The sequence below is a fragment of the Hippocampus guttulatus genome, chromosome 6 (assembly GCF_054856545.1).
Source record: "Hippocampus guttulatus isolate MCC_2025c chromosome 6, RoL_Hgut_1.0, whole genome shotgun sequence".
NCBI classification, from domain to species: domain Eukaryota; kingdom Metazoa; phylum Chordata; class Actinopteri; order Syngnathiformes; family Syngnathidae; genus Hippocampus; species Hippocampus guttulatus.
In genome coordinates, this window is record NC_141266.1 from 5913185 (window position 1) to 5933833 (window position 20649).

The following is a 20649-nucleotide window of genomic DNA, read 5'->3' on the forward strand; positions in this document are numbered from 1 at the left end:
ATAGTGAACAGGCAACATGAGTGTTAAAATGAAATGCAATATAATTTTCGGAATCTAAAGAGGTTGAATTTTTCACCATAGTGGGGATGCTTCAACACACAGTGGATCTAAAAATGACACATACCCCATTAAATTTTGTGTAATTGTTTAAAAAAAAAGATTAAAAAATGATATAAAAAATGACATCAACATCACATTAAGATCATCTTTCAACCATTAAAGTGACCTATAACGTATATAACGTGATTTTTTTTTTTTTTTTTAAAGGTGAAATAAAAAGATACAAGCCTGTGGAAAAAAAATGTGTTTTGGTCTATTGAAATCAAATTTAAGCTTTTCGGTCATCATTCTTAAAGGTATCTTTGGTGCAAACACAGTATTGCTTCGGACCAAAAGAACAGAATACAGTCCCGACAGTGAAGCATGGTGTTGGCATCATCAGGCAATGATTGTCTTCAGCTGGAACTGGGGCCTGAATCCAGGTAGGGCGTTATGAAGAGTCTCAGATAAAATACCAGTCAGTGTTAGCACAAAACTTTCATGCTTCTGTCGTATGGCTAAAATTCTGAAGACAGCCACATCCACAGCTATAAGAGGGTACGCACACTCGTGAAACCACACTATTTTAGTTGTTACATTTTACTTCGCCTCATTGGGAAAAAAATAAGAGAGAGAGAGAGAGAGAGTGGCTGTCCTGTGAAAAAATGTGTATGTCTAATTTTGTCATTTCATGTTTTAAATGTTTACATAAATGGGGTTTCTGAAATGTGGGTGTCCTATTAAGGTGAAAAAAATTCAAAATTAGAGATATGGACATACTTGTTTTTTTAAAGGATGAACACACACACACACACACACACATGCCGTTTTTAAAAAAAGGAAAATAAACAGAATGTCTCTTCACTTCAATTCATTACACAGTAAAAATTGGAAAGAAACAGACAAAAATATATACATTCATCATATAATATGACGCAAATTTCACCAATGTGCTACTCCCAGAGGTGTCAAATCCAGGTCCAGAAAGTAAAAACCCTGCCACAGTTTAGCTTTAGCCACAGGTGCTTCTGCTCAACCAGCAGGTAAATGAGGTCCCTGAGTAGAAGCACCTGTGGCTAAAGCCAAACTGTGGCAGGGCTTTTCCTTTCTGGACTTGGATTTGACACTTCTTGGTACTACTGAATATGTATTTTATGCACCCCACTGCAGGCTCTCGCTCTCTCTCTCTCTCTCTCTCTCTCTCTCTCTCTCTCTCTCTCTCTCTCTCTCTCATCTCTCTGTCTCTCTTATCCCAGCTATAAGATATCTTTGGTCAATAGGCAGGGGACACCCTGAACCGTTTGCCAGCCAATCGCAGGGCACATAGCGACGAACAACCATCCGCACCCACACTCACACCTTGGGTCAATTTAGAGTGTTCAATCAGCCTGCCAGGCACGTTTTTGGAATGTGGGAGGAAATCGGAGTACCCAGAGAAAAACCACGCAGGCGGGGGGAGAACATGCAAACTCCACACAGGGAGGCCGGAGCCAGAAACATACCCTGCACCTCTGCACTGTGAGGTTGACGGTCTCTCTCTCTCTCTTTTCTTGTGTGTGTGTGTGTGTGCGTGTGTGTGCTGTATATATATGTATATATATATATATATATACTGTATATATATATATATATACTGTATATATATATATATATATGATAGATAGATAGATAGATCGACCTATATCCATCCATCTATCTATACTGTATATACACACACACACACACACACACACACACACACAGTATGTGAAAACTAAATGATGACCTGGGAGTGGATTTTCACTCTCGTCCCATCCCACTCCCACAGAAAAAATAAAAATCCTGTCCCGTCCCATCCCAGTGAAAACGAACGACCTTCATCCCATCCTGTTCCTGTTCAGCATGTCTCCCACTCCCATAATGCTCCCGTGTTTAAGGTCAGCTACATTAAAAAGTAGCATTTTCCTCATTCAGTGAACATCTTCTGGACTCTCACAGTTTCGTGTTTTTCCCCCCTACTGGATAAAACCTCTCCCGTCTGCTCCTGTGAGCTTTTTATCCTGTACCGTCCAAATTCCGCGATTAAAGGTGAAGTTGACTCCGCGGGATTCCCGAAAAAATGTCCGCCTTTAGTGTAGATTTTCCAAATCAGATGTTTTTAGATGTTCCTGGTTTTTAAATTTCTCTTTCCCCACTTGAAAACATCCATGAACTAGCTGCTGTTACTTACACACAGACCCCCGCCTGCCGCATGCACACACACGAGCACACTCACACACACACACACACTCCACGGTCCTTGATTTTGGATTGATAGATGGTAGGGAAAAGAAGGGGGCTGAAATACATAATCTCCTGAAAAGAATGAGGCCCTCTGGGATTTTCTCAAAAGTGGCCCCACTCTGCACTGTGGCTGAGGAGGGAGAGAAGGAGAGTCCTGGTTTATGTGGGAGGGGCCTAAAGCAGAGCTACTTCAAACTGTAACCTGAGCTTGAAGGAGAGCAATCTGTCAAATAATTAGCTGTTGCCCAGCACAAAGGTTTTATTTGCAGGAATTTCATCTGGGCAGGATTGAATAATATGCTTGGGTATTGTGTGGGGTCATGGGAACGTCATCTCTGACTCGTAGGCCATAAAAGATGGCCAAATGATAATGAGAAAAGGCTCTAGTGACTCTTGTATTGGTTTCCAGCTTCCTCCCCCTCCCTTATTTTCCCTCAGTCGCTCTGTCCTTTTCACCCTGGTCATCTTATTGCACAATAACAAATTGATGGTAAAATAATAAATGACGATTATTACGATTGTTACGTTTACACGTATAAATTCACATCGCAAAGAGAAGACGAATGGCTATGGTATCAATTAGCAGTTTCTCCCCAGTGTATTTGATTTTGAAGCTGTATTTATGATTGAAGAGCATATTGGAACATTCCTGAATAATCTGAAATGAAAAAAGTATTGGAATTTAAAACGTATTGGAATTAATACAGTAGAATAGTACAAACTAATAAAACACGAAAAATGTATACTACACATTTTAAGAAATTAACTAGTAATTACACCCACCCTTATGTCCAAATTGCTAAATCTAAGATTTAAAAAAAAAAAAAAAAGACAACCATATGCTTTCCTATTTTAAACCTACTTGCTCCGTTGTCTTTTTTTGTATGTTGACCCCTAACCCCTGAGAGCAGCCAACCAGGAAGTGTATAGTGTTAAAAGGGATTGATTAGTCTGTGGACTATAGATGATTGTTTATATCACTCCATAGTGCAGGTTTGACCCCCAGTGACCTCTCTGTGGACCAATCTGCTGAAAACCATGACCTGCGTCCATTTGCAACAGCACTAATTAGCTTTGACAGGGTCTCCCTTTGCATCTGGGTTGTAAAATGAAGCTCTGCAGTGCCCTGATTGAGGGAAGATGTGGCCCAGCGACTCCACCATTTGCCTCGCATTTCCTCCTGCCGAATGTCAAACACATTAAACTTAATGTACCAGCAAATCTTACTCAATTATTTCTATGTTGTTGAGGTATGCGTGAGTACGGTATATGTTCATGTGTCCGTCTGGTGGCGGTAAATGCTGCTCATATGTCAGTGTACGTTCAACTGTCTGAGCACATTGATGCATGTTGCTGTTTACATGTGAGAGTTTGCAATTGTAACCGGGAGATCCGCGTGGGGTAAATGCGTTCATCCACCAACACACTGCACAGGGATGAGGAAAGTTGCTTTTAAGTAGAATAATTGGATTATTGCTTCCTGTGATTTTCACTAATTATAATGAAAGCAAGTTTACAATTTCCCAATTATTATTCTATGCCGACTCCGCTCCTCCTCTAATAAAGAGAAGCACTGATGCAAAACAAAATGCCACAACTCCATTTCCTGCCTATGCCTTGGAGCCATTTAGAGATCAGCACCCTTCAAAATATCCATGCCCCGCACCTCATAACAGGCACAGGACGCCCATAACATTATATACAGTTGTGTGCAGAACAACATCAATGTTTTTTAAAAAAGTGAGTAAAGTTTAAAATCCTTACAGTAGCTTTGATTCTATTCAAAATAAGGACATAAGGAAAACAAACAAAACAATTTGTTATTCATGTAAAGTGAAGTCAATTATTAAAAAGGGTGTTGCAGTGACCCCCCCAAAACGACACGCTTACTTGTTTCAGTCCACAAACAAATAGTTGCGCTATTTCTATCTTGGCCATCAGATGTGTATGGCAAATTACAACTTCTTCAGCACATCGTTCTCGCTTCCCTCCACCAAACAACTGGTCTTTGCGTTGGCTTGTTATTGATAGCTCGGCTTCACATACTGTAGACATGTGAAGTGCAATCATCCTGGGCTGAAATAGCAGGTGCCATAATCTCGTCGACTCCATGCAACAAAGATGTGAAGCACTACCAAAAAGCAATCATTAAGATGCTGCTAAATGTTAAGTGAGCATTCACTGATAGAAAAACAAACTCAAACATGGACTCACCACAAGATATAGCGGGTGTAAGAGCTCTGTTCTTTACTACAGCAAATAAATTGCGCTAACAAATCATTTCGAATCTCCTGCTCATTCAGCTCCTCCTCCATCAGACACTGTGTATCAGTCACTAATTCACCTCTCATGTCCGGACTGTCAGTCTTTCAACAAATTCCCTGTATCACAGTACATCTGACAGTATTTCATCTTGGATTTCAGGATAAGTGAGAGGATTTCAGTTCAAGCTCAGAGCTTAGCATGAAAATGCGGCCTGGAGTGAAAAGCTAAGGATTTACACAATGTGGGATCCCCCACACACACCTCACACAGACCTTTTTTTTTCCTTCCGAATGGTACTCCCTCACTGCTTCTTTCTCTCCTTCTCTCTTTGTGGTGTTTTGTTTATTTAGCTGTGAGTGGCTGCCTAACACAACATTGGCCAACTCCTCAAGGAGCTAAATACAGCTAACCCCATTGCAGAGTTATTCTATCACCGGCCTCCAAGGGGAGCGCAAAAAGGATGTATTTTAATTAAACAAAACCCGGGGGCTTCAGCATTACTATAACCGTTCCGAGGTCAGGACGTTGAGATGGTGAAAAAAAAAGAACAGATGGGGATATGTTCCTTGCGTGGAAACAGACAAGTTACAAAATCCAAAATCAGACTGAATTGTTGATCGACTCAATTGGCCCACCCAGAGCACATCTTGGGCTTTTGATGACGTGTAGGCCGTGTCCAGATGAGCGATCATACCGCAGACGCATCGCAGACATATCCAATTTATATCCGCATGCAAAACAGGCAAATGTGTTGTATTAAAGAAGAGACAAAGGCATTTTACATATTTGAAGTTGAACACCATTGTTATGGAAACAGAAAATACAGTTACCCGAGCATACATTCATCCATTTTCTGATCCGCTTATCCTCACAAGGGTCGCGGGGTGTGCTGGAGCCGATCCCTCCGTCTTTGGCAGGAGGCAGGGGACACCCTGAACCGGTTGCCAGGCAATCGCAGGGAACACAGAGACTATCTACTCTAACAATGACACCGAGGGACAATTTTGAGTGTTCCATTAACCTGCCACGCATGTTTTTGGAATGTCGGAGGAAGCCCGGAGAAAACCCATGCAGGCATGGGGAGAACATGCAAACTCCACACAGAAAGGCCAGAGCTCGAAACGAACCCTGCACCTCTGCACTGTGAGGCCGACGCGCCAGCCAGTCGATCCCCAGGCTGCCCTCTACCAATACATCACTTCCAAAAAAACTCCACACATCTTAAAGCACAGCAGTTCACAATCAATTATTATCAAGATAAAAACTTTCGAGAAAAATCACATTGTACTCACCAGAGATGCAAATGCAGAGCCTCCTGCCGGCCAGTCTGTGTGAGCTAACTGTTCCACTAATACATACAGTGAAAGAGCTGTCCCAAAATTTCCGAATTGAAACAAGCCACTCAAAAACACTGTTGGTTGATCTAGCCTAATAAAGTCCAGTTTTTCTTGAAAAGTGTGTCTTGAAAGTGAATTTTTAATCATGGTTTGACATCATCTTCAATCGTAAATCAAGCTTTGATGCACATCGAGCTCAACCAATCAGATGCGAAACATGGCTGAGTGTGTGTTTGTGTGTTCGAGGCCAGACCTTGAGATTGTGAAGGCATTGGGAAAATAACTTGTGCATGACAACACATCCAAGCTGAAATCTATTGGACAAAAAAAAAAAAAGAAAAAAAACACAAACAACAGCCAACATACACGCCATAAAATGAAGACAAAACAGCAGACTGTTGGAAATAAGTTCTTACCATTTCATGTAAGCTGTAAATGTAAGTCTGTGCTTTTGATAGCCTTTGGGCCTGCAGAGAAGGCCTTGAAGGCCCTGACGGCACACTATTCTAAAAAATAAAATCTAAATGCAATCTAATACTGATACACTGTTCAGCCTATTGACATTAAAAATGAAAGGTTCTCCAGGATTTCAACTAATATATGATGTACACTAAATATAACTTTGTCAGCCAGTGACATACGAGCCCGATTCCAATGAAATTGGGCCATTGTGATGAATAGAAATAAAAACAGAATAAAATCATTTGCAAATCATGTTCAACCTATGTTTAAGTGAGTACACTACAAAGACTCTATATTTAAAATTCAAACTGATAAACGTTACTGTTTTTTTTTTATCATAATAATCATTAACTGCAAGATGTTCCAAAAAAGCTTCGACGGCTGGCAATAAAGACTGAGAAAATTGAGGAATGCTCATCAAACACCTTTTTGGAACATCCCACAGGCCAACTGAGAACAGCTGGGTGGCCAGGGTATAAAAGGACCTTCGCTAAATTGCTCAGTCGTTCACAAGCAAAGATGCGGCGAGATTCACCTCTTGGTGGACAACTGCGTGAGAAAATAGTTGAACGGTTTTGGGACAATACTCCACAATTGCAAGAAATTTCAACATCTACTGTCCACAATATCATCAAAAGGTCCCGAGAATCATGGGGAACTCACTGCACATAAGCGGCAAGGCCGAAAACCACCATTGAATGCCTGTGAACTTCAATCCCTCATGTGGGACTGCATTAAAAATCGACATCAATGTGCAAAAGATATCACCACTTGGGCCCAGCAAGACTTGAGAAAACCAATGCGAGTAAATGCAGCTCCGGCCTTCATCCATAAGTGCAACTTAAAACTCTTCTTTGCAAAGCAAAAGCCATTTATCAACAACATCCAGAAAAATCACCGGCTTCTCCGGGTTCAAGCTCATCTTAGGTGGTCTGATACAAAATAGAAAAGCGTTCTGTTCACATTTCTAATTTTTGGGGGTATTTGTGGACGTTGTGTTCTCTAGGCCTAAAAGGAAACAAACCATCTGGACTGTGATGGACCCAAAGTTCAAAACTAGCATGTGTGATGGTATGGACCTGAGTTAATGAAAATGGCATGCATAACTTACACATCTGTGAAGGCACCATTGATGCTGAAAGGTGCATCTAGGTTTTACAGAAATATATAATGCCCCTTCTTCTTTCAGCAAGACAATGCCAAACCCCATTCTGCACATTTTACAACAGTGTGGCTTCGTCGTAAAAGAGTGTGGGTACTAGACTGGCCTGCCTGCAGTCCATCCCGGTCCAGACTTCCACTACTGCCAAAAGTGAACTGCTACTATTTATTTATTTATTTTTCTAAGATTAGCACATCATGCATACAGTGTTCTCATAAATTATCAACATTTTTTTTTTTTTGCAATCTCATCACATCTTATAACTCATTACTCGATGGTAATTATTTTTTTAGTTTGTTAGTATGATGGTAAGGTGAACCGTTGTTCTTACGGTGAAGTGGCTGTTTTCCTGATACAGAATGTAGCATACGTACTGCAGCAAACATGTCTAATAGACTCTAATAACAAGTGAAGGGCTTGGGCGGACTCCCCCACAATAACACACTCTACTCTCTTTCTCTCTCTCTCTCTCTCTCTCTCACACACACACACACTTTTTCTAAAGCGCAGGTTAATCCTGGAAATAAAAAAATAAAAGCAATACATTGAGAACATGAGGGGAATCCAGAATGCCAGTTGCTGGTAGGAAAGATGGATTGCCTGAATTCTCCACCAATCACCAAACAACACATCGGCTGCAGCATTGATTGATGAAGTATTTAAGTCGTCAATCTCCCATCACCTTCTTTTCTTCTCTCTCTTTCACCCAAATGGCTGGAGAAAAGCGATGCCGTTTCTGCAGATTGGAAGAACTCTGATCCATCAGACACTCGGGAGATGTCCAGCTTCTCTGTTTTGAGGATTAAAATGAGAAAGGGTTGACGACCAATTTACTCATGTAAAAAAAGACAACTTAGTTGAAACAGACTTACTGTATCTGAATTGTAACATTCTGGCCGAACCTTCTGACCAACACTTGGTCTTTGTACCCACACAGTCCAACATAACAGGTCTTTGTGTATATAAATCATCCCAATAATATTGATTAGAATTCATGATTAACAGTAACGATATTGATAAAAATGGAACGTTGGCCCTCACCTCTGACCTTATTTGTAGACCTTTTTGTACTCGATGATGTATTCAATATCATAATCATGCTTGAGTAGACTTTGCTTGGAAAAAAATCAATTTGAGTGTGCAAATGAGCAGAGAGAGAGAGAGAGAGAGAATCACACCTGCATTATATTGTGTTGACAGTGCATTGAGGAGCAAACACATCACCAAGCTCTTGGAGTTATGGAGATACCATTGATCCAGCAGTTAACCCATTTTCCCGCATTGGTACAGCACAAAGCCCCTTCCCCCGCCCACCTCATCCATTGTGTCCCTCTCCTAATATGATACCCCCCGAAGGTTCTCCAAAGACCTCATTTCTAATCAATGCGTGTGGTTGGTGGGATCATCCTGTCTCTGCAAATGAATGACTTCACTTTTTTTCCCGTGGTCTCATTCCATCGATTTGTTTTATTAGCCCATTGATCTCTATGCACCCACCATCACCCCGCAGCTCTCGGCTTCCTATTTGTTCACTGTACAGCACGCATTCGCTGAAAAGGTATGCACTTTGCTTTGTAAACTGAGAGGTGTTACATGCCTGTTAGGGATTTACTCTGATGTCTTTCATCGTGTCTATTTTGATCATATTCACTGTGTGACCCGCTTTTAAATCATGATTAAGTAAAGGACTTCAGCCAAATATGATGTTTTTCATGTTCATTTCTGCTCGAATTGTCATGCTTTTATCCAAACTGACATTTAAATGGCCAGATCTCGGTGGTCTTATTACCAGCCATATCTAACTCTCTCCCCTTTAATCCCCTTTGAGATGTGAACAAAAGGATAGGAAGTGCTTTACTCTGACAAGTCAGACTTCACTTCACAAGAGGAATTACTGCTTTTCATTTTCTGCCACTGAAGCGTTTTAGTGAGGTGCCCCACTACTAGCGTAACGATGAACTTTCTCACTTGTTTATGACTTGAACCGTGCACAAAGACTCGATTCACAGTGGTTGAATATGAAAAAATAAATAAACAAATAAATAAAGCGCTGGTATGTGTTCATGTTATGTTTTTTGATGCGGAAATAAGCCCAAATGATTACTGTGAAAACCTGATACCAAACAACATGTACAGCTACAATTGCAAAGAAAACAAAACAAATACAACAATTCTATGTTCTGTCTTCTTGGCTCATCCCTGTGTCCTTAAAAAGTCCAGGTGCATATGGATCAGATAGACTTCATATTGGCATTATCAGGTATGTCTTTCTCAGGCTGCAGTTATCTCTATCTTGTTATTACACGCACACATACACACACACACATACACATACACACACACACAGGCAAAATTGTTGTTATCCTCCTGTGAAAGAATGAAAGAGAAAACCGCAATGGTCAGTGAAATAACTTGAAATTGACAACATAGTGAATATTGACAAGCCAAAATGCTTCTGGGGCAATGTTGTTTAGATAGATGAGACAAGTTGCAGCAGCTACATGTTTACAGATGCAAAAGTGCAGCGCACGGAAGAAACTCAACCACTGTGTGTTAAGCCTGTGCTGGGTGCAATGAATTAATAAATATAAATAAAGACGATCTGGGTTGCATTCTGGGGTGGAACGTGCTGCCCAGTGAAGAGAAGTTTGGTCTTGACCACAGGTAATTGGTCCCCAGGACAACAATTTGAAATACTGAACTAGAACCAACCAAAATACGACGACGATTACACCATCTATGAGCCCTGATGTACAGTACATCCGATTAAACATCTGCGGAGGGATCTGAGACAAGCAATTTGAAGAAGTCGCACTTCAAACCTGAGACAGCCGGAGCAATTTGCTCACGAGGAGTGGGCCAAAAGTTTGTAGGTCCAAGTATCCAATTGGCATTACAGAAATCAATGCAGTGGTTTCTCTCAAAAGGTTGTGCAATAAACATAAGAAACAAAAAGTTAAGAGTACCATCATTTTTGTCCAGGCTAATTTCTATTAGTCTGTTGTAATTTTTTTCAATAATTACCTTGGAGTCTGTAAGTGATGTGTGATTTCCATTCACTGATTTTCAATAAACGTCTGTTGTTGCTTTTGTTAGTTTCACGCTAGTTCACTAACCATTGTGGGATATTTTACTTTCTTTGACTGAAGGTTACTATCCACATTTTTCTTTTTAATTTTTGCAAATATTCAGTCATTTTGAATTTGACGCTTGCAACGCAATTCAAAACAGCTGGGATAGGGGCCCGTTACACAGCTGTCGAACAGCACCTTTCCATTTCACAACACTCAATAAGTGTTTGGGAGCTGAGGACACAAATTTTCCAAGTTTTATATAGGTGGAATTCTTTCCCATACTTGTCATATTGTGTGTCTTCATGCGCCATACATTTTCAATAGGAGACAGGTCTGCACTGCTGCCGTAGTACTCACATGCTTTTCACTGCAACGCCACGTTGTTGTAACATGTCGTCTGTCCTTTGAAAAACACATATGTCCATTTTTGTCTTTTTCTTTTTTTCTTTTTACATTAATGCATCCCATTAAGATAAACATTTGGAAAACGACAAAAATAAATGTACATGTTTGTACAGGACAGCGAAACTATGCATAATGTGGCTTGGCATTGTCTTGCTGAAATAAGCAGGAAAGTCACTTAAGAAAAGCATTACTTGGATGGTGGATATGTGCATATGTGCTCCGAAACCATTATGTACCGTTCATCATAAATGGTACATTCCCATTTTTGCAAGGTATACATGCCACGGATACTAAAACACTACCATACCGAACAGATGCTTGCATCTGAGCTTTGCGAATGGTCCTTTTCCTCTTTGGCCCACAGGACAAGACACCCATGAATTCCAAAAATAATTTGAAATATGGACTCGTCAGACTACCACTCACTTTTCCACTTTGCGTCGGTCCATCTCAAATGAACTCGGGCCCGTAGAAGCCAACAGCATGTCTGGGTGTGTTTTGCTCTGCAACACACTGTAAGTATCCTTTGCTGGTGTTTACTGACTACTGTTTTTAATGTATTGCCGCTTGAAGAATCGAAGGTGACAGTCATTCAATGTTGGGCTTTGGCCTTGCCACTTACATGCAGAGATTTCTCCAGATTTTTTGAATCGGTTAATATTATGCACTGCAGATGATGAAATCACTAAATTCCTTGTAATAGTACATTGAGAATTTATGTTCTGAAACTGTCTCAGACTATTTAGTCACACAGGTATTCACAAAGTGGTGAACCCTGTTCCATCCTTGCTCGTGAATAACTGAGTCTTTCGGGGATGGAAAATGGTAAATGGTTTTACACTTTGAGTAAATAGCACTTTTTGTCACCTACAAGACACGTTAAGTGCTTTAACACTGTCTCCTCCTTCTCCTACTGATGATGCAGCATCAGGAGCAATTAGGGGTTTCGTGTCTTGCTCATGGACACTTTGACTTGCTCCCAAGGGCTGAGAATGGAATCCACTATCTTCAGGTTGGAAGGTGACCACTATACCACCAGAGTTAAGCTCCTTTTTTTTTATCCAGTCATGTCATGACACTGACACGTTTGTTTCCAATTAACCTGGTCACCTGTGGAATGTTCCGAACTGTGTGTGTGTTTTTTTTCCAACTTTCTTAGTCGTTGCCCCTGTTCTAGCTGTTTTGGAAATGGTTGCAAGTGTCAAATTCAAAATGAGGGAAATTTGATTTTCAAATCATAGTACTCCATTTTTATTCACATTTTACACAATAACAAAAATGCAAATCAACATATACTAACATGTTCTAAGTCTACATCTAATTACCTTTAAGATGATAGATAAAACATGGAATTACCTCAAAAACTGACATTTTACAGCAATTTTAATGTTGCCAGTTTGAAATCCCTAGTTTTGAGAAAAATGCACTTTGCTCAGTTTTGGTACAAGTTCATAGCAGACAGAATGTTGGGGAAAACGATATTGACCCAAAACTTTCAGGAACTGTGGAAATGCCACTGAAAAGTAAATTCCAATTGCAGGTCAGGACACCATCTGAGATTCTAACCTTTTAAAAGCTGATGAATAGAACAATTGAAGAGATGAAATGAAATCAAGCAAAAATGCACATTGAGTCTCATCAAAAAATCAGCTTTGAAGATCCCAGTCATATTAAAATTCATTTCCGGATTCACTGGTGTTTTGATCACATGGGAACATTTGCTTCTGTTATACGGTAACCGTCATTGTTAAGCAACCCCGTTTACACATTTTCATTTATTTCTCTTCTGTTTGAACCTTAATATTGATTTTAATCTGAGCATTGAGCAGGTAACTTCCACTCTATTTCATGCTGGAGGGTGACATTGTTGTTTTTTTTTCCTTCTATTGATTGATATGTGCCTTGACATCAATAATTGGTGAAATGACGTTAGATCAAAATGCAGATGGAGATGTTAACTTTTCCTACAGGTGATCATCATGGGGAATGGTATCTCTTTCCCATGTGGAAGTGTGTGTAAATGAAAGTCCTGGTGAAATGGGACAGGATTTATTGTGAGTGAGCTTCTACATCCTGACAGAGAAGTGGCTCTGTACTGTTGCTGATTCTGCTATCAGCATACCCGGCCGGCTTCAAAATGGTGTGGGTGCAGAGGAAAAAAAAGTTGCAAGGCGAAAGGAGGCAGACTTGTGCTATTTGTGAAAGAAATTGTGCCATTCCAAGTACCATAACTCTGAAGGAAAGGAGGCATTTTCTACGCTTGTCGTGTGAAAGCCCGGGAGCCGCATTGAACCGGCCAAAGAGCCGCATGAGGCTCGCGAGCCGCAGGTTGGCCATCCCTGCAGTACAAGATGTTCATCACATTTCATTCATTTGCAAATCAACGGGGAAGGCTCCAGAAGAACAATATTAAGCCTGTTGAAAAATTTATTATTATTTTACTGATAACAACAATCAATGAAGGCTTGAAGGGAATGAGTTGAAGGGAGTGCTAAAAAATAAGGGTCAATTAATGATTCAATTAAATAGGTTATTCTACGTCAGTGGTGAAGCGTGTGAAGGGGGTGTTGGTAGCGCTCATTGCATTAAAGAAAAAAAAAGTAGACTCTCGCCTATCATCATTGTGAAATTTTTCACTTCATTGGCAAACAAGACAAATTAACCAAATTAACCTTCGAGAAATGAATGCGGCAGTGGCTAAATCCTGTATGATTGTACCGTCGCCCTGTCGCTTTTGAGAAAACGACCACAGGACAACGCAGCTTATCAGAGGGGCGAAACACTTCACAACACTAAATCCTTTTGGGGCTTCTGGCACCATTTCCCAGCCCTTTCATCTGGCTCCCTGATGGTCCAGCTATTACTGTACTACCCCAGTGTTTTTTGAGGATATTCCATTGGTGTCGAGGCCTAGAGGCTGCTGAGATCTGGGAATGCTGGCACTATCAAATAGCATTGGGCAATTAGATGTACACTGAAGAACAAATGTGGCAAACATTAGACACAACAAGGCCGATCACGTATGAATACGTTAGTGGTTAAAATGAAAGCAAAGTTGGTTCGGATTCACGTTAAACCCTAATTAGGCTAAAGGCATCGATCTTCTGAGTTCTAAATTGTTTGCCGAAATTGCTTGATTCGTATTTACAACAACAACAACAAAAAAGAAGTTCAGCTATATCTCAGCATATTATTTGATTTATTTTTTATTCAACTAGGATTTCTGTTGTGTTATTTGCAGAAAATGAAACTCAAAAACAAGAAATGAAAGTTGCCTTGGCTTATCTTTTGTTATACGAGGAAAAAAAGAGAGAAAAAACATAACTAAGCACTATTTAGGAACTTGTGTATCATGTTATGATTACAACTCAAATGAACCACTTAGAATGCTTTTACTGTGACATGTGCCACGTGGAGTTTTCTCAGTTGTGAGAAACATGACAGAGGCGGTTTCTCATGTAAGTGGAACACAACGAGAGGCCCCCATTCTACTTTTGTGGTGAAATGTGACATAACCCATAATTCCACTCTAACCACAAAGTTCTTTGATCAAATGTTCCTCTGTCATACTGGGAAGGGGTTTCACATGACTTAAAAGAAACCAATGATGGAGCATAGATTTCGGGAGCTTTAATCTTGTATTTATTTTTAAAAATAATTTAAAAAAAATACTTTGATTTGACTATCTGATTGAAGAACAACACCCGCAAAAAAATTAATAAATAAACTAAACGCAAAAAGTTATACAAATATTACTGTCACTTGTGTTTTAGTTCCTTATGAACGACGAGCAGTCGATCTATAATTGGTTGAAAGGGATGGCCCTTAATGTGCCAGGTAAGTCAATAAATATATTTTTAGATTGGAAATTTTGCAAACATGCCTTAATAAGGGGCTACAGAGAGTACAACATTAAAAACAGTTCATTGCAGTCATCTGCACCACAAGTATAAGTGATCATATGAAAAGGGGAGCGGCGAAAAAAGTAGAGACTGCTTATAGCTGTCATGCAGCACAAAAAAAGGAAAAAAGAAAACAGAGTGCACATTAGCATCAGTAGGAAGACAAAAGAGGGAAAAAGGCGATGAGGAACAAGACACAAAATAACATTGTCAACAGGACCCCTAGTGAGGAATTCCTATTTCATTTATTTAATTATCCCTGTCAGATGGAAAAGAAGTGAGACAAAGCTGTCTTTGTTCTCCCTCTTCATCCCCCGCATGTCTGCCAATTAATTTCAGCATGTGAATATGACTAATTGTCTCTTTGCAGCCACATAAATAATCATTTTGGTCCATGCTGGAGAGGGGGGGGGGGGGGGGTTACTTGATGTTGCAATTTATGATATTTTACCACAATGGAATGTGCACAATTCAGGTGATCATGTTAGGGAAGTGATGCAACCGCTTTGTAGGCATTGCCCTCTGCCCCAGTCTTGCAGTGAGCAGAATGCTGCTATACTTTCCCTCTTTTGTAAACAAGAGCACTTGGAAAGGTTCTTTGTTTGGAGCGGGGATATTATCATCATAATTAGACAGACAGATTTCGGTGATGACGTGTAATTGCATATTCATGTTTTGTTTCGGGGCTTTTTTTTTGGGGTATGAAGAGTAATGGAAAAAAACATTGATGAAACCCAAAGCATCCATAACACAACTTTGCAGATTGTTTCAGATAATGTACAAAGTTACATGGGTTTAATGAGGGGCCCTTGTACTTGAATAGTTGTAGCAAATAAATACTTCTTTTCTACTTTTCATCTACACTTGAGTGTTTTTACCCTCCCAACACAATTCTTGAGAACAGAAGAGTATTGCATTGAGGCTTGATTGATTATATATGCATTGAATGATTGTAAATTTAATTAGTGTCCTATTCACTTCAAGAGGCCTTGTGTTCTTCTTTGTCTGGAGGAAGGTCAAACATTTGCACTCTTACTGAAAAGATATTACCATTATTTACTGACATAGGAATAACAAGCCCTTACGAAAGGATAGCGCTAAAGTGATGTCTGCTATTTGTTTGAATAATTTCTTCAGAATATTGGCCAAACCTTAACACAATGGGTTCTATGTTCACAGACAGCGCAGTTGTGCTCCAGCGTGAAAACTCGCTTATCCGGATTTTCGTGCCCGCGCAAGCCCTGATGCTCCTGTTTGGGAATTTGGTTCATTTCTCGGCGAAATGATGGATGTTCCTTTGTCATGTGCTCGGCACACCTGAAGGTCTAGTGGCTCATAGTACACGTGAACTTCACTTCTGCTTGATCCACATGTAACTATTGGAACGGGGAGTGTAACGCTCAAGCTGCAGGCAGACAGATTCTGAGCTTTGCGGACATGTCAGCGATATCATTGGATTTCACTCATCAATATGACAACAGTCTACATTGAACCGTTGTAGCACCGTTGTAGAAATCAATTCATAGAATGCAATATTATAATCATCTTTATTAAATATTTTTAAAATCAGTCCACTGTAATGGCACAGTGATGGCCGGTGTTGGTTGTTCGGGTGGGCACACGGGGACACGTAATATCAATGTGGAGGGCGATCTCCAGAGTCAGCTTTATATCAAAATCACCTATAGAGGTCAGCTTGCAATTTCTTGTAAACATACTTTGCTCAGCTTGGCTTGCCGTAGGAATCAAGAAAGCCTCATTTTTATTGTACCATGTCAATAACACTCAGCAAGACTCTTGCGTGCGGTGCTGAAAAAAAAATGAGAGGAGCCGCTTCGATTGGCGCCAAATAGAGTCATTTGTGTTCACGCCCACAAGAGTCCAAAACACCCTTTTTAGATGCATTACACAGCGCCCACTTAAATGGGTGTACCAAAATACCAAAACTTAGTCTAACTTACCCCTGCGCAGATTTACACTGCGCCTCAGTGCCAGACTTGCACTGGCCATGTAAATAGAGCCCAATGAGTAAAACATCATCAACATTAATTGCAGCTTCATAGTCACTTATTTATTTATTAAAAGTAAATTGTCTGCATTTGTGACGATTAAATTACTTATTTAAGTTTTTTTTCTTCACTGCAGGAAATACTCGGGATTTAAATTGAATTCCAGTATGTACAGTATATTTATTCATGTGTGAGAACAGAGTGTATTTACACATTGAGGGGGTAATGTAGGTCTTAAATGAGAGGGAAAAAATTATTATAAGCTGTAGAGTCCATTCATTTAGTTTTCATGTTTTACTGCAGTTTTAGTACATAGGCATGTTGTTTCCTGTCTGTCTTCCGCTGGACCCAATTTTCAAAAAAATCTTTTTCAAAGCAGCCACCTGACATATAAAATCATGTTGGACTCCCAGGAAGTGAGGATGGGCGCCAGGAGGACCAGCACTCAAAATGAAATATTACTTTTGATATTTAAGGCATTTTGAACATAAACTAAATCAATGGGGTGTCTGATCTACGATTTTCAGGGCAGTTGAAAAAATATTTGACTTTATTTTTTGTAAAGGGGAAGACATCTTTAACCCTGTATTGTTTTTGTTTCTCTGAAAGTAGGCTACTTTGAGGAGTTGGACATGTCTCATGCAAATGACTCACTTTTCACCCTGCTCTTTCTATAGCGAAGTCCACCGGAACTTCCTGCACTACACAGAAAGATGAACCAAATCCCCAAACCAAGAACAAAGAGGCTTGCAGTTTTTATGCTAGTGCCATGGAGTCAATATTTCACCTTTATCAAGCCATTGAATCACATTTGGAAATGAGTGTGCAGATCTATGCATGTGGCACATGCAGCGGACTTATCGCCGAGTACATATACCTCTTTTTACACACACACACACACATGACTGTCATTATTATAAAGGAACAGCAACCACACACCATGATGGTTAGTGCTCTTTTCCGTTTTCAATAAACATGTCACTTTTTTTTACCCAAATTGTGAACCATTGTCTTCTCCCAATAATCCAAAGAATTATCATTTCAATGAGCAAACGAGCTCTCCCTGTGATCATTTTGAGACTTAATAACGTTTGTTGTGTTAAATGTTAAAATGTTAAAGCTGTTAAATCCAAGAGTTTTCCCAACTTTCCATCCATATACATTTGCATTTTTTCCTCAACAGTCAAGTGTCCAGAAAACACCTTAACAAAAGGAAAAGAAAAAACACATAATTTGCATTTGGTGTATAAATAGTTCCAGGACAAGGGCTGTTAAGTTTGAAATTAACATTTAAACAGTTGGAAAGTATGCCATGCTACCCCTTATCCCTTCCCTTAGACCCCCCCCCCATCCCCCCTGTCAGTCCCCACGCACCCCCTCTACTGAATCCCTTTTAGTGCCTTGATAAATATACATAAAGCTTCACACAAAGACCGTCTTGTTCCTTTAAATGGGATACTATTTAATGGAGACATATATTTCCAGGATTATATCAGCATTCACTTGCAAATTTCTTGTTTTAATACTCCAGTTGAGGCAGTCTATGAATAAGCGTATCATCTGAATGCAGGGAACACCTGGTCCTGAGGGCTGGGCTATGAGAGGGCTTCAAGCTGACCTGCTGACAGTGCCAAGACTTCACTTGTTCCCAGGCATTCACATTCTCCCCGACATAGTCCCATGCTGCAGAATGTGTACATGTAACTATGCTGCCATTTAGGCACAGCAAAATGGGAAGATGCGAAGATTGTACAAAAAAAAAGACAAGATACAAATGTCAATTATTATAAAGGCAATTTGCTACTTTTCACACATATTCCAACCAAGGACAGATTGGTGTCATGTAGAAAATAATTTGTCTATAGAATATTACAATTGTCTACATTTGTGTTTGGCATAATGGTGGAAGTGAAACAAGATCAGAGTTCAGTATGGTAACGAGAAAAACAATTAAGTTGCAGAGGTTTTTTTTTTTTACTTACTTGGCTGCATCAGAACACCGGGGAGGAGAGAAAGAGTTGTTCTATTTTGTGGCAGAGGAGGAGAGAGGAAGGGGCACATGGTCTATTCGTATGCATCCCACATCCACTCGACACACAATCAGGCCTGTATTGCGTTTTGCAAATTTATACCCAGGATGTTGGTTTAGAGTGTTTCCCTGGAAAAAAAAAAAAGAGAAGGACTTTTTTTCAAGTGTCTGCTTTCATGACTAAGAGTGATTGAGGCACACAAACAAACCTTTGTTCCGAAGCTCACAGATGCAAAGCATGAGCGCGGACGTTTTGTGTTCCACCCCAGCTCACATTTGCACTTTTTTTTCAGAATGCTCTGAAATCAAAAGAGGTGGAATCAGAAAATAAAATCTGTTAGACATTTACGTTGGAATTTGGATGATGATTAAAAATCTTTGGCCCCAGGTTTCGCAGAAAGTTACCTGACACGGGTATCCCAAGCGTATAAACAAAAATAAGTGTAGCATCCATTTACTGTAGTTAGTTACACTTCTGCAAGGGTCATTTAATGCAAGGAGCCCATGATTTTTATTTTATTTTTATAAACAGAGGATCAAGTGGGCAATAGTGAAGTCAAGCATGAGGTCCTACTTTCCGCATGCGGCACCAAGTGTACTCAACCAAGGGGCACCATACAATCAGTTATCTCCCAGCAGTAAATTGAGGTTTCAGTTGTGCCATATTAATGCCAAATGTCTGAAAAAAAAAAAAAGATTTGTTGCAAAGTTCATAAACCTTTAAAACAATTACATTAAGTACGCCAGGATTCGCCGGATCAACACGCTCAAAATTTTGTGAGGAAAGGATTAATTCACTCGTTTGAATATCATTGCAGTCCAGCAGTATCATCTCCAACAGCTTGTTTATGTCAGTGCTAATTTAAAGTTACTTTCATGATTAGCGTACTTGACATTGGAAAGGCTAAACGCACAAAATGGCAATTTTCATGTATCTGCCATTTCAACCAATAGGTGGAGGGGGCGCAGTGTGAGTGTGAAAAGGAGGTGGAAGAATTCTAGGACTCATATGTGTGTGATTGGCAGTTCCCTTGGCTCCCGGGGTTAGAGAGTTCAGAGAAAAGCCGATTATTCCTCTCCCTCAGGTCAAGCCTTCATAAATAAACAAGGGGCCCGCCCGAGGCACGGTGTTTTAGTATGATTAGCATATCATACAAGCTATCGACAAGACACTTATCATATTACAGCACGGCAAGCCGCAGAGCACACAGGGGTTACATGTACAGGGCAGCTGAGTATACATCTCTGTTCATTAGAAAGGTCCTCGGGGAGAGAATAAATCATATCAGCGCGTGGAGATGCCAGTGCAAGCATTTGATTCCAACTCCGTGGTGGATGTTAACAAGGGCCTTTCATAAACTGCAGCGGCGGTAAATTGGCTTGTGTATTTTCCCTCGCATTCAGTGCACCAAGAAAAGACGACTTTTCTATTTCCAAAGCCTTTGCGATATTTGACCAGCCTTAGTTGCTGTTGAAATGACATGATATTAGACTTTCAATGACTTAACTTTTGCTTAAATTTTTGGTTGATTCCACAGCTAAAACAAATCACCCTAGAGTTTTACTAAACAGTGAAAAGAAAGAAAGAGGAAGAGATCCAGGTTTGGGACGGGTACTCGGCAGTGGATGATGAAATGAGTCAAAAATTACAATTCCTTTCCATGCCGCATCATATAACTGCTTGATGTAGCAGCAGTCGTCCC

The 20649-nt window shown here is 40.1% G+C and overlaps 1 long non-coding RNA gene across 2 annotated transcripts in view; it reads right to left on the reverse strand.

Annotated features, from left to right (window-relative positions):
- The window catches only part of LOC147203370 (uncharacterized), an 88796-nt gene that overhangs the window by 25166 nt on the left and 42981 nt on the right, over positions 1 to 20649 (reverse strand). Inside the window, exons 2-4 of one of the 2 annotated variants that reach the window (XR_015101241.1) lie at positions 19156 to 19245; positions 18900 to 19075; positions 8210 to 8317 (exon numbers count right to left, since the gene is read on the reverse strand). This is a non-coding gene — a long non-coding RNA (uncharacterized LOC147203370). Of the gene's footprint in view, positions 1 to 7788; positions 8318 to 18899; positions 19076 to 19155; positions 19246 to 20649 lie in introns of those variants that run through there. The other variant, XR_015101240.1, reaches the window with a different exon arrangement.